Raw genomic sequence first — 12,897 nt, forward strand, 5'->3', positions numbered from 1 at the left:
CCCCCCTCGCTACTACTAGTTTTATTAGTTTTTTTCCTGCATATTTGTTTTTTATTTGTTTTGCATTTGAATAGGCTTTATACAATAATATTTAGCATATCATCCACATACAAATGTAATCATAGCATATACATACAATTAGTCTCATCAAATCATGTCATCATCATAATCATCATCCAACACAAAGTGGTCTCTCGTCATCAATCTCGAAAATAGCGATACAAGTCTTGATTACTTGCAAATACATCGTCATCCATCTAAACAATGATATACGCGAGAATAGCTATCACTTTGAGTACATGAGTTCGTATCCCTCTCTCGCATTAGCGTGAACCTAAACTAAGTACTGTGGGTCACTCGGAAACCGAAAACCGGTACACCTGGGCCTGACACTCCGGCCACTTGTCGTATATATACTCCTGGAATAGCACTTCTTCGCCATCTATGATCTATGCACCTGCATCGTCACTTGAGTCGATGATATGCAACATATATAGTTGAGCAACAGAAAGAGACAGACTTGGCAAAAATAGAAACAACATATCATAAGCATAAATAACAAAGTTCATCGTACCCAAAATGACCTAACTAGAGTGATTTTCGCTAGTCGAGGAGGAGGACGGTTTAATTACATCACAAATAAAGTTTCACCGTGCATAACTCAAAGTTTTGTCATAAAAGAAAGTATGGACTAAACGGACACATGCATTGTCATATATCGACAATCACTCCATCATGTCGTGCCATCCATCCAAGTCAGGGAGATAGTCATCGAGCTTAGTGAAAGGCTTCATGTCGAGACGCTGAGAGGCTATCCATGTTCGGACGTCTTCCGGCGACATTTGTCCTTCTGCATGGAACATCCCTGTTTTTCCGACGACCTCATTCATGATGATTTGGGCAAGTTCGCGCTGGATGTTATGGAACTCAGCTCGAAGTCGATGATCCTCGATATCGCCTATGTCGTTTGCCCATTGCAAAATATGGGCATCGCCAGATCTAGGTGCCATGTGAAGGTTCTGGTGATCACGTCGGTACTCCAGCATGTGGTGTAGGACATAGAATCCGTCATTAAGAAAATCGTTTGGTTGCTGGATGCAGTAGAAGTCGGTCTTATGGCTGAAGGCGGCCCTGCCGCCCCTTCTCTTCTTGTCCCTAACCTCTCCACCCCTTGCTTGGTAGTAAAACATAGCACTGTCGAGAACATCTTTGATGTGGGTGTAATCCTTTTGTGAATGTTCTTCGACGAGTCCAAGTAAAGAGCGTGGGAGAATCGGGGGTAGAGGATGATGAGGACGGCGCGCCCGCCGCTGTGCAAAATAAGTACACCTCAAATTAATTAGCCTCCACCGTGCAAATGAATTATTGAAATCGAAGGAAGGATAGCAGCGCGGATGACTTACGCGGGATGATAAGGCACGAGAATCGCCTCCTTGTCCTTATTGGCGAGCATGAAACTGATGATGTAATCCCTCGCGTATTCACGATGCTATGGACAGACTCCCAAGAAGCCCTCGTGCATGTAGTACGGGTCAGCGACACAGATAAAACATATCTGCTCAACCCCAATGATGTAGTTCATGTGCAAGGCATAAAGGCGGACAAAAGTAAAATCCAGCTTCTTCACGTGAAACATGTCGAATATGTAATCGAATCGGAGGAAGAACTTATTCGCGGGGAAGCCGTTGACGTACGACATTTGCCGCGGAACGTTAACCACGTAGAGTGGGTATCCTGGATCTTTCGAGGCGATGAGGCCTTTCTCTACCCGCAGCACATCGTCATGAAGTCTCCTTAGATCGCCGAATCTGGCCCGTAGCACTGTTTCAGGTAGGATTGGTCAACCGGGGATATGCCATTTATCAGCATCGGGGATATCTACACGGTCCTGAAGCCGAGGCTGCTGAGGCGGCTGGATCATAGAATCAGCTTTTTTGCCTTTCCTCGCTCTCTTCCTAGGCTTCTTTACCACCGGATGGTCGCCAATAACACATTGAGACGGTAATTCAGGCACCGACTCATGATGCTCAAACCCTGAGGAGGCGCCAGTATAGACATACTGTTCAGTGCCATCTTCATCCTCATCCTCATCCATGGCGACGTCATCAGCGACTAATGGAGCCACCTGCTTACCCCGTCCGCTATCACCCAACCCGACACCCGACGCTAATTGGGTAGGTGGGGTGTTGATGTTCATACCTTGCTGAGGCTGCGTGCTCGTGGGTGTGCTCCCAGCCGCCTCCAGACGAAGCAGACTCTTTGGCCACAACAGGACCCACCCATTGCAACAATCACCAAGCCGCCACGGGGTCTCATCGTCATCCCCCACTAGTATTAGAGGAGGCAAATTCTCGTGGCCCGGTTGAATGGAGTGTCCCACTTGGGCCTCGCCAATGCCTCAGACGGCGAGTCGCTTCCGGCCGCAATTCGGTGCTGATCTCTCTGCAAAAGGCACAAGGATCGTTTACAAATATGCCTAACGTGTGCAGTCGAATTGATCAGAAACTAAAATTACCAGCAGTCTCATGAACTCCGTAATGACCGGTGTTGTCTCATAAACCTTCTTCAGTGGGTCCTAACGGTGGCGGGCCCTCAGGACATCACGCTCCTGCGGGACGGTGAAATCCGCCAAGGGGTCTGGGATGCCCAGACTCGCGGCTTCCGCGTCCTCCTTGGCCCATTTGGACCTCTTTCCGCCGTAACCACGGCTTCCGAGGTGGTGGGTCCCATTGTTCCTCTTTTGAAGCCCCTTCATGTACTTAGGCTTTTCTTTGGCAGCTTCGGCCTCGCAAGCCTCCTTGAATATTTGAAACTGCTCTTCCGTGATTGTCGGACTTTCCTTTACAATCTCGGAGTAGGGTTCCCTGTCGTTGATCTTTGCTTTCACTCGATTTTTCTAGGCTGCCAACGCGTTGCTAAATTTGGTCATGGCGTGTTTGTTTATCTTCTTCATTGTCGGGTCCTTGTCTGGATCTTCATAATCCTTCTCATTCCGTCCCGGGAACAAGAATATCTGGTGAAACTTCTTTAGGAGGGAGCTCCTAATATTTTCTATCTTCTTTAGATTCTCATCGTTGATGGTGGCGGTTGTCCGTATGATGCAGCCTATTTGATTGCCGTAGCACGCGCGCGCTTCCTCGGGCGCCTTTGGCTCAAAATTGCCGTTGTCCACCTCCGTGACCACCAGTCTAGTAGTCCTGAGTTTGTTAGGAACCTGTTGCCTCTTTGCTTTCGGTTCTACACCGGCTCCGCTCCCCGAGGCAGCACCGGTCTCAGCGCCGGTCTCGATGCCGGTCTGAATCTCAGCGCCGGTCTCAGTCTCAGCACCGGTCTGCGTGTCGGTCTCAGCACCGGTCTGCGTGTCGGTCTCAGTCCCTGATGCCACCGCTGGGCCCAGCAACAACATCTGTTGATCGTCGGTAAGGCTAAAAAAATCGTCTGCCGCCCGGTAGACGTCGTCACAATCACCAGAACCTTGTCCTTCGTCGTTGCTAGCCATGTTTCCTATGATTAAATCTAGTCAATTAATTCTAGACCTAATAAAATGAATAATGACATAAAAAAGGAAATTTTTTTTGCAGGAGTGTTGACTCCTTCCTGGTGCGGCAAATCCCGGGCACTTGATATGTCCTAGTTTGTAGCACAAGTCATGCCGAAATTCACGGGAAATTTCGGCATGACCTTTGCTAAAAAGTGGACAAATCGAGAACCTGAAATTTGCCGGAACACAAATGAATCAACATTCCGGCAAAACATAGGCCACTCAGCATCATTCCCTGGAAACAACAAAGCCACTTGGGCACAATCGAACAACTTCAATGAAAAGATATAACATGACCACTTCAATGAAAAATAAAATTTGCCTAAATTATTTTCCTTGAAAAATAGTGGTCTTTTCAAAAATCAAAAACCTTTGCCAATCTACTTAACCTAGCTTGTTAATCCAACGAACCTAATTAACCTACCTATTTAACCTAGTTAGTTAATCTAGTTTACCTAGATAATTAACCCTAATTAAAATAGTTAACGCAGCTAGTTCTCTGTCAAAGCCTAAAATAAATTTTTGCACTAATTAACATGGATAATTAACCTAATTAAACTAGTTAACCTGACTAGTTCTCTGTCAAAGCCCTAACTAAGTTTTTGCACTAACCTAGATAATTAACCTAATTAAACTAGTTAACCTAACTACTTCTCTATCAATGCCCTAACTAAATTTTTGCCCTAACCTAGATAATTAACCTAATTAAACTGGCTAACCTATGCATGAGAGAGAGAGAGGAGGGGTGGGGGCTTACAGATGATGGCTCCGGTGGTGGCGACGGAGGCAGTGGTGGCGAGGGAGGCAGGGGCGTCTCCAGTGACGGCGAGGGAGGCAGGGGCGTCTCCGGTGACGGCGAGGAAGGTGGCGTCGACGGCGGCTCCGGTGGCGTTGACGAGGCCGCGCGGCTCCGTGGCGTTGGGGGCGGCTCCGGTGTCGTGGACGGCGCACGGCTCTGGTGGCGTCGTCGGCGGCGGCGAAGTGGGGCGACGGTGAATCGGGGAGACGGCGGTGCGCGGGGTGGGTTGAGGGATTTGGGGGAGAAGTGGTAGCCGGGGGGAAACGGTTTTTTGGTTAAGTCAAACTTAGCGGTAGCGCGTTTCGCAAAACGCGCTATAGCTAAGATAGCTATAGCGGTTTCGCAGAAACGCGCTACTGCTATAGCTATGTAAATTTCTTCCTTTTTTAATTTCCTTTTCTGTTTCTATAGCGGGGGTCTAGGACACGCGCTGCAACTACGTTAGCTATAGCGCCTCTTACGAACAAACGTTGCTACTATGCCTTCCTTCGATTTTTTGCCTTTTCATTTACTTTGCTTTACATTTTATTTTTCCCTTTCTCCTTTTTCTATTTCTTTCATTTTCATTTACTTTTCTATTTGTTTTTCATCTTATTTTATTTCCCTTAGTAGTAGCGCTCTTCTCAGGAAACGCGCTGCTAATTATGCTCTAGCGGTAGCGCGTTTCTGCGAAGCCCGCTACTGCTATGCGTAGCCTAGCATTCTGCCAATGGGAATATTAGTAGTAGCGCTTTCCCGTCCGCAAGCGCTACTGCTAAGTTTTATCTGTAGCGCGGTTTTTCTTAGATCGCTACTGCTATATAGCACTAGCGCGCTTTTTTGACCCGTGATGTTGCTAAATTTCTGTGTATAAGGTTTTCCCTAGTAGTGTAGTGTTTGAAATTCATTCCCATTTCTTGCATGGGACCTAAGCATGCACCCAAGGACAAAGAATTGATTTTTCAACCAATTTATATGCACTGGAGCATGTGCATGTAGTTCAAATTTGACTTATGCACATAAAATGCCTAGAAAACCCATTTCATGTGTAAAAATGTCCAAACGAACCTCGAAAAAATTCCAAAATTTAACACAACACTCCTGTTGTTCTATGTTGACACTAGAATTGTTTTGAAAGCAATAAGAGGCAGCGGATATCATTTCGTCCCCAAAGGTGGCACGTTCCCTACCAAAACCATCAGGCTTGTTGTGAGAAGCTTATACCCAAACCTGCCCCAAATGGCACAAAAAAATTACCACGACACATTGATGCCGCTCCATGATAGCATGCCAAGTTTCATGAATTCCAGACGAGTTTTGGATTTACTAGAATCTAAAAACTAGGTATCTCAATGTTTGCGGCCGAGTGACGGTGGCAGGGTGTTTGACATTCATTCCCATTTCTTGCATGGGACCAAAGCATGCAACCAAGGACACATATTTGAATTTTCAACCAATTTATATGCATCAGAGCATGTGCCTGTTGTTCAAATTTGAATTATGCACATAAATGCATTGAAAACTCACTTAATGCATAAAAATGTCCAAACGTACCCCGAAAAATTCCAAAATTTAACACAATACTCCTGTTGTTCTATGTTGACACTAGAAATTTTTTTAAAGCAATATGAGGCAATGGATATCGTTTTGTCCCCAAAGGTTGGACATTCCCTACCGAAACCATCAAGCTTGTTGTGAGAAGCTCTGGTTTGTGAGAAGCTTATACCCAAACCTGCCCCAAATGGGACCAAAAATTTACCACGGCATGTTGATGCTGCTCCATGATAGCATGACAAGTTTCATGAATTTCAGACGACTTTTGGATTTACTAGAATTTAAAAACTAGGTATCTCAATGTTTGTGGCCGAGTGACGGTGGCAGGGTGTTTAACATTCATTCCCATTTCTTGCATGGGACCTAAGCATGCAATCAAGGACACAGATTTGAATTTTCAACTAATTTATATGCACTTGAGCATGTGCCTGTAGTTCAAATATGAATTATGCACATGAATGCATAGAATACTCAGTTAGTGTATAAAATGTCCAAAGGATCCCCGAAAAAATGCAAATTTTAACATGACACTTCTGTTGTTCTATGTTGACACCAGGAAAAAAATTGACAGGAAGAATAGGCGACGAATATCATTTTGTCCACAAAGGTGAAACATTTCCCTAACGGAACCATGAGGCTTCTTGTGAGAAGCTCTGGTTTGTGAGAAGCTTATACCATAACCTGCCCCAAATGGGACAATAGTTTTTACCATAGCATGTTGATGCCATTCCATGATAGCATGCCAAGGTTCATGAATTTCAGATGGGTTTTGGACTTACTAGAATTAAAAAAGCAAGTACCCCAACATTTGCCGGAGAGCCACGGTGCTGTGGTATTCGAAATTCATCCCCATTTCTTGCACGGGACATAAGCATAAACCCATGGACACATATACGATTTTACAACCCATGTTGGTGCATCGAAGCATGTGCATGTAGTTTAATTTTGAATTGTGCACTTGAAATCGCTAGAAAACCAATTTAATGTACAAAATTTCCAAACGAACCCTGAATAATTCCAATTTTTTTACGACATACATATAGTTGCATGTTCACTGTAGATAAAAGGTCTAGCAATTCAAACACCATCCATTGCCACTATGACCCCATTATGTAATTCAAATCAAGATGAAAACTCAAGTAGACCCCACACAGTTATTATCACCAACCATGTGAAATGCAGTACAAAATATCCTGGAGCACCGTCGGTGTATAGTACGCCTATGGCTTACACGAGAAGGTGTGTCGGCTATAGTCCACAGCCGGTGTGTCAAGCACACTAGCTCGCTCCCCAAATATCATTTCACTGTTCAATCATCGCCGGTGAAAGATGGGGACGTGGACCCGCGTCGTGAGGGAAACTTCGGCGGTCCACTCCGGCGAGAGCACGGCCGCAGCCGCCATGCGCGTGCTAACAAGGTGCATGAGCGTAGCTGCAATCTGCGACCGAGCGGCCAAGGCAGCCCAAATGGCCGTTGTTTCTTCTCAGGTGGCGGCATCAACATCTGCCTCGGGGATAGCAACTGGCGAGAGCGGCACAACAACTATCCGTTCCGCAGCGGTGGCCTTAGCCCTGATGGAGGCTGCCCACGACCATGTCAAGGCCGCCCATGCCCAGCTCATGGCGGTCACAGCACAAATCGAACGAAGCTTCTCCAACAACGGTCGGCAACCCATGACCGAAGAGTTGGCTATCACCAAGAGCGTTCAAGCAGCCGTCTATTCCTCCGCCGCATACCTTGCAATGACGGAGCCCGTCCAAGCCCATATCGTGGCCGCCCACGCCCAGCTCGTGGCGGCCTTTTCCAAAGAGATGGCGGACGTGGATGGCGAGATGCTTGCCGAGTATGTTGCGATGTATGCCATGGATCCCCTTCCCCAAGAGACCGTCGGGCACGAGCTGGACATGGAGGAGGCGGCAGAGATCGATGAGCACCAGCCGTAGTAGTACTCTTTGTTTTGTTTAATTAAGAGCGCCGGTCTATAATTTGTTAGAGTAATGTTTAGGCCAGCTAGCTCTGTTTAATTGCTGAGCTTGCTTGATAAGAAGTGTGGGTGTGCTGTAGTCTCCTTTATGTGCCAAATTATGCAATGATATGGATGACCATGGTAACCAGGGAAATTGGAACCAACTTTTTTGATGTTCAAACTCATCACACACGGTTAAGCTATCTGAATCGTTTTTAATGTTCATATATCGTACATAGTTCTGAATAAGGGACCATGTCTGTTGGCACTTTGCACGCCAGTTTTTTCGCTGAACCGATTCAAAATTTTCGGCTTCCGCGGAAATATCTACCTCCCCGCCCCCTCCCCAATACCAAAAGCCACATTTCCCCTGTTTCCGCCTTCCTTTCCAAGTTAAAACCTTCACTCCTTGCTTGCAGCGCCGCCTCCTCGCCGGTGACCCTCCTTCATGTTGTTCGGGCTCGTCTATCCAGGCAGGTAATCCACACCCAACCCCCATCCTCCTCCTCCTTCCACATCCCACATGCCCCGACCGCTGGCGTGACCCTTCCACCCAAATCACCGACCCCTCCACCAAATAAGCGCTACCCTAAGCCATGGTGCACGTAGTATAGCCAGGACCTCAAGGAGCATTTGGCAGCAGAGAAGCAAATCACGGCCGCACGCGCGGATGAGGTCGCGATGGCTGCCAGCCGTGCTGACCCCCAGATCTTGGAGGAGCACCTTGCCATCTGCTAGCTACACTGGTTAAGCATGCTCGGTACCTGTTGCGTGTGCTGCTTCTGCCTTTCCTTAACAAATTCTAGTGAATTGTGCTATCTAATTTTACCATGCAATATGTTGCTCTAGTGTATATGTTCTATATGTCATGCAATGTGGTGCTCACTTATTAACTGTTTGGTTAATTAGTTGTCGTCTTTAGTTAACTGTTTGGTTTAATTCTGCAAATGTGATGTTCAATTCTTCAGGCTCCAATTTTGTATTATCTTCCATGTGAGAAATAAATCGAATTTATCTTTACAAAATACATGAGAAACGGATACAATTGCTATATTTCCAAGTTGTCAAGCATGCTTGGTTTGGTTATACATTGTGCAATGTGGTGCTCAGTTAACATTTGGTTCATTTGTTGTGGTGTTTAGTTAACTGCTTGGTTTAATTCTGCAATGCGATGTTCAATAGTTGTGGGTGCATTCTGTTATTGTATACCATGTGAGAACTAAATCAAATTTGGCTGTAGTAAATACATGAGAAACAAATACAATTACTATATTTCCAAGTTATTAAGCATACTTGGTTTGGTTAACTGTCTGGTCTTCTATTAGGAGTATGTTATGTTGTGCAATGTGGTGCTCAGTTAATGTTTGGTTCATTTGTTGTGGTGTTTAGTTAACTGTTTGGTTCAATTCTGCAATGTGATGTTCAATTGTTGTGGGTGCATTCTGTTATTGTATACCACGTGAGTAATAAATTGAATTTGGTTGTAGTAAATACATGAGAAAGAAATACAATTGCTATATTTCCAAGTTGTTAAGCATGCTTGGTTTGGTTAACTGTCTGATCTTCTATTAGGAGTATGTTATATTTTGCAATGTGGTGCTCAGTTAATGTTTCGTTCTTTTGTTGTGGTGTTTAGTTAACTTCTTGGTTCAATCCTGCAATGCGATGTCAAATTGTCGTGGGTAGAATTTTATATTGTTGTGCATGTGAGGAATAAATCAAATTTGGCTGCACTTAATACATGAGAAACATATACAAGTGCTATATTTCCTAGTTCTTCATCATGCTTGGTTTGGATAAATGGTTTTTCCATGTGGCTTGAATTAATATGATGAATCTGCAATGTGCTTATTTTTCATCAACATATTTTACTGATAGCATGTGAACCCTTACTTAACCTGATGACTAACTACCTTATATGTGTTGCAGGGAAACAATGGGAAGCGCTGAGGTTTACAATCAAGGTTAGCACGTGCATGGTCCATTGTCTAATAGCACATTATTGTGCAATTGCAGGAACTACTCTAATATTTAGGTTTTTAACAATTTGGTCTTGCACATGTAGGTCCTGCTGTTAGAGGTTTTGACCCACTGTTCGACCCTTTTTGTATATGGGGAAATGATTTTGTCCATGAATATCAATCAAGTCAAGAAACTCAGAAAGATTGTTAGGATAAAGAAATTAGCGACAAAAAACAACAAGATCTTTGTCTGCGCAATGAAGAAAACATTAGTTCACTACAAGATGGTACTAACTATTATACCTTGCCTTTTTTATTCCTTTGCCCCATTTCCAATATAGAGAAGATATTTATGCACACCCTTGTTTTCAGGCCTTTCCAAAGCAGTTCACTGATGATTACCTCTCAAACCACCTCTATGGTCAGGAGGCGAGGAAGGTTTTCATACAACACCCATGGTTCAACATTGAAGTGTTCTTGAAGAGGACGAAGGATGGACGGTCAATCATCCACGGGCACTAACCTAAAGTTGCAAAGACCTTCAATATGAATGAAGGATCAATATTCACCTTCCGCTTCAGCGGTTTTGTAGATGACATGCATCTGCCTATGTACCGTCTATGATCCTAATTTCAAAAGGTTCTAGATGTTGCATGTGAAACTTGGTGCTGGTGCAGTTGTGTAATGGGGTAGCTGAGTGCTGAAGCTATATCATGTTGTACTCCGATGTATTTCAATTATGAAATCCTGCTTCCATAATATGGAAATGAAATATATTATTTGTTTAATATGACTGTCAATTAGATTAATAAATGGATTATTAATAATAGGGAAATTATCCTGCTAATGGCGAATTAGCCTACTAATTGGGTTTTGCTTTTGTAAATGGTTATTGAGAAAATACCGTGGGTGATGACCTCAGGCAACGCACACAGTTTCTAGGAATAAACCGTGTTGGATCAGTGAACAATCACACACGACATTCTCTTGAAAACTGTTTGCATTAGGCCACCTTGCGCAAACGTTTACCACATAAAAACTGTGTTTGATGAACAACTTTTGCCACACGGTTTCTTCTATGCATCGTGTGTGATGCATTCAGTAATGCAAACGATAAAATTGTTCATATCGTGTGCAATGACAACGCTATCACAAATGATTTAGCGGAGAAAATTGTGTGTGATGTACCTGTGAATGGAAACGTTTTCCTTGGAGCGACTATCTGGGATGTATGTACGAACGGAAATTTTTAGCGGGGTCTGACTATGCGGGATGTACTTACGATGGAAATTATTTCACATGTATAATTGTATTTTTAGCACTATTGTATGTATAACCATATTTTATCGCTCATCGGTCGCACACGACCTCATTTTGCCGAGCGTGTGTGCCAGGAGGGCATATCCCCTACGGTTTTCGGGTCGTGTGGTAAGGACCCCCCTATCGCAGTCACTCACTAGGTGACGGTTCTTAATGCTGTCGCGGACGGGGTTAAAAACCGCTTGTATATATAGCACCTCAATGTACCAGTAATTGGAAGGAATTTTCAAACATATTGGTCTACCGGCTAGGACACAAAGCATGGAGTGCCATGGCATTTAAATTCCAAAAAGTTAAGAAAAAGATCAGAAACACATGAAACCTTGCTTGATGTAATGTCATGCCCCCAAGATGACATGGTAAAAAAATTGGCATGTTTGACAAAAGTTTGGACACACACCCTTCGCAAACCGGAGCAACTCACTAGGAGGCTCGTGGTTCCCAGAGGGAACAATGCATGTTCGATGACGAACGGGCGATAGCTTCCTCTTACGACCTTCAAAAATTTCTACAGCTAACGTGCACTAATACAATTGTCATTTGAAAATTTGGAAAATTCCAGGGGTCATTTGACCTTTTAAAGACATTAAAGTGATTTTCTAGCCATTTAATGAATGTAATTCAAATTGCAACTACATCTACATGCAACGGCTAACCATAACAGTTTGAAAAATCATATTTGTGTACTTGTGTGCGAGTTAATTCCATGTGCAGTAAATTGGAAGGAATTTTCAAACATATTGGTCTCATGACTATGACACAAAGCATGGAGTGACATGGCATTTAAATTCTAATTTTTTTAAAAAGATCAGAAACACATGAAACCTTGCTTGATGTAATGTCATCCCACCAAGATGACATGGTAACAAAATTGGCATGTTTGACAAAAGTTTGGACACACATCCCTCACAAACCGGAGCAACTCACTAGAAGGCTCCTGGTTCTGGGAGGGAACAATGCATGTTTGATGATGAATGGGAGATAGCTCCTCTTACGGCCTTCAAATTTTTTCTACAGTTAACATGCACTAATACAACTATCATGTGAAAATTTGGAACATTCCAGGGGTCATTTGACCTTTTAAAAACATTTAAGTGATTTTCTAGCCATTTAATGACCGTAATTAAAATTTGAACTACATGTACATGCAACGGCTAACCATAACGGTTTGAAAAATCATATTTGTGTACTTGTGTGCGAGTTAATTCCATGTGCAGTAAATTGGAAGGAATTTTCAAACATATTGGTGTCACGGCCTAGACACATGCATGGAGTGCCATGGCATTTAAATTCCGAAAAATTAAAAAATGATCAGAAACACATGAAATCTTGCTTGACATAGTGTCATGCCACCAAGATGATGTGGTAAAAAATGGCCTATTCAACCAAAGTTTGGACACACACCCCGCACAAACCAGAGCAACTCACTAGAAGGCTCGTGGTTCCGAGAGGGAACAATGCATGTTTGATGATGAATCGATGATAGCTTCCTCTTATGGGCTTCAAAAAATTTCTACAGCTAACATGCAGTAATAAAACTGTCATGTCAAAATTTGGAAATTTCCAGGGGTCATTTGACCTTTTTAAGACATTTAAGTGATTTTCTAGCCATTTAATGACCGTAATCCAAATTTTAAGTACGTCTACATGCAGCGTCTAACCATAACGGCTTGGACACATGCATGGAGTGCCATGGCATTTAAATTCCAAAAATTAAAAAATGATCAGACGATGTAAACATCTGGTCTTCAAAAAAGAAAATGTAAAGATCTGGCA

Source organism: Triticum dicoccoides, chromosome 3B (genome assembly GCF_002162155.2).
Source record: "Triticum dicoccoides isolate Atlit2015 ecotype Zavitan chromosome 3B, WEW_v2.0, whole genome shotgun sequence".
Taxonomy (NCBI): domain Eukaryota; kingdom Viridiplantae; phylum Streptophyta; class Magnoliopsida; order Poales; family Poaceae; genus Triticum; species Triticum dicoccoides.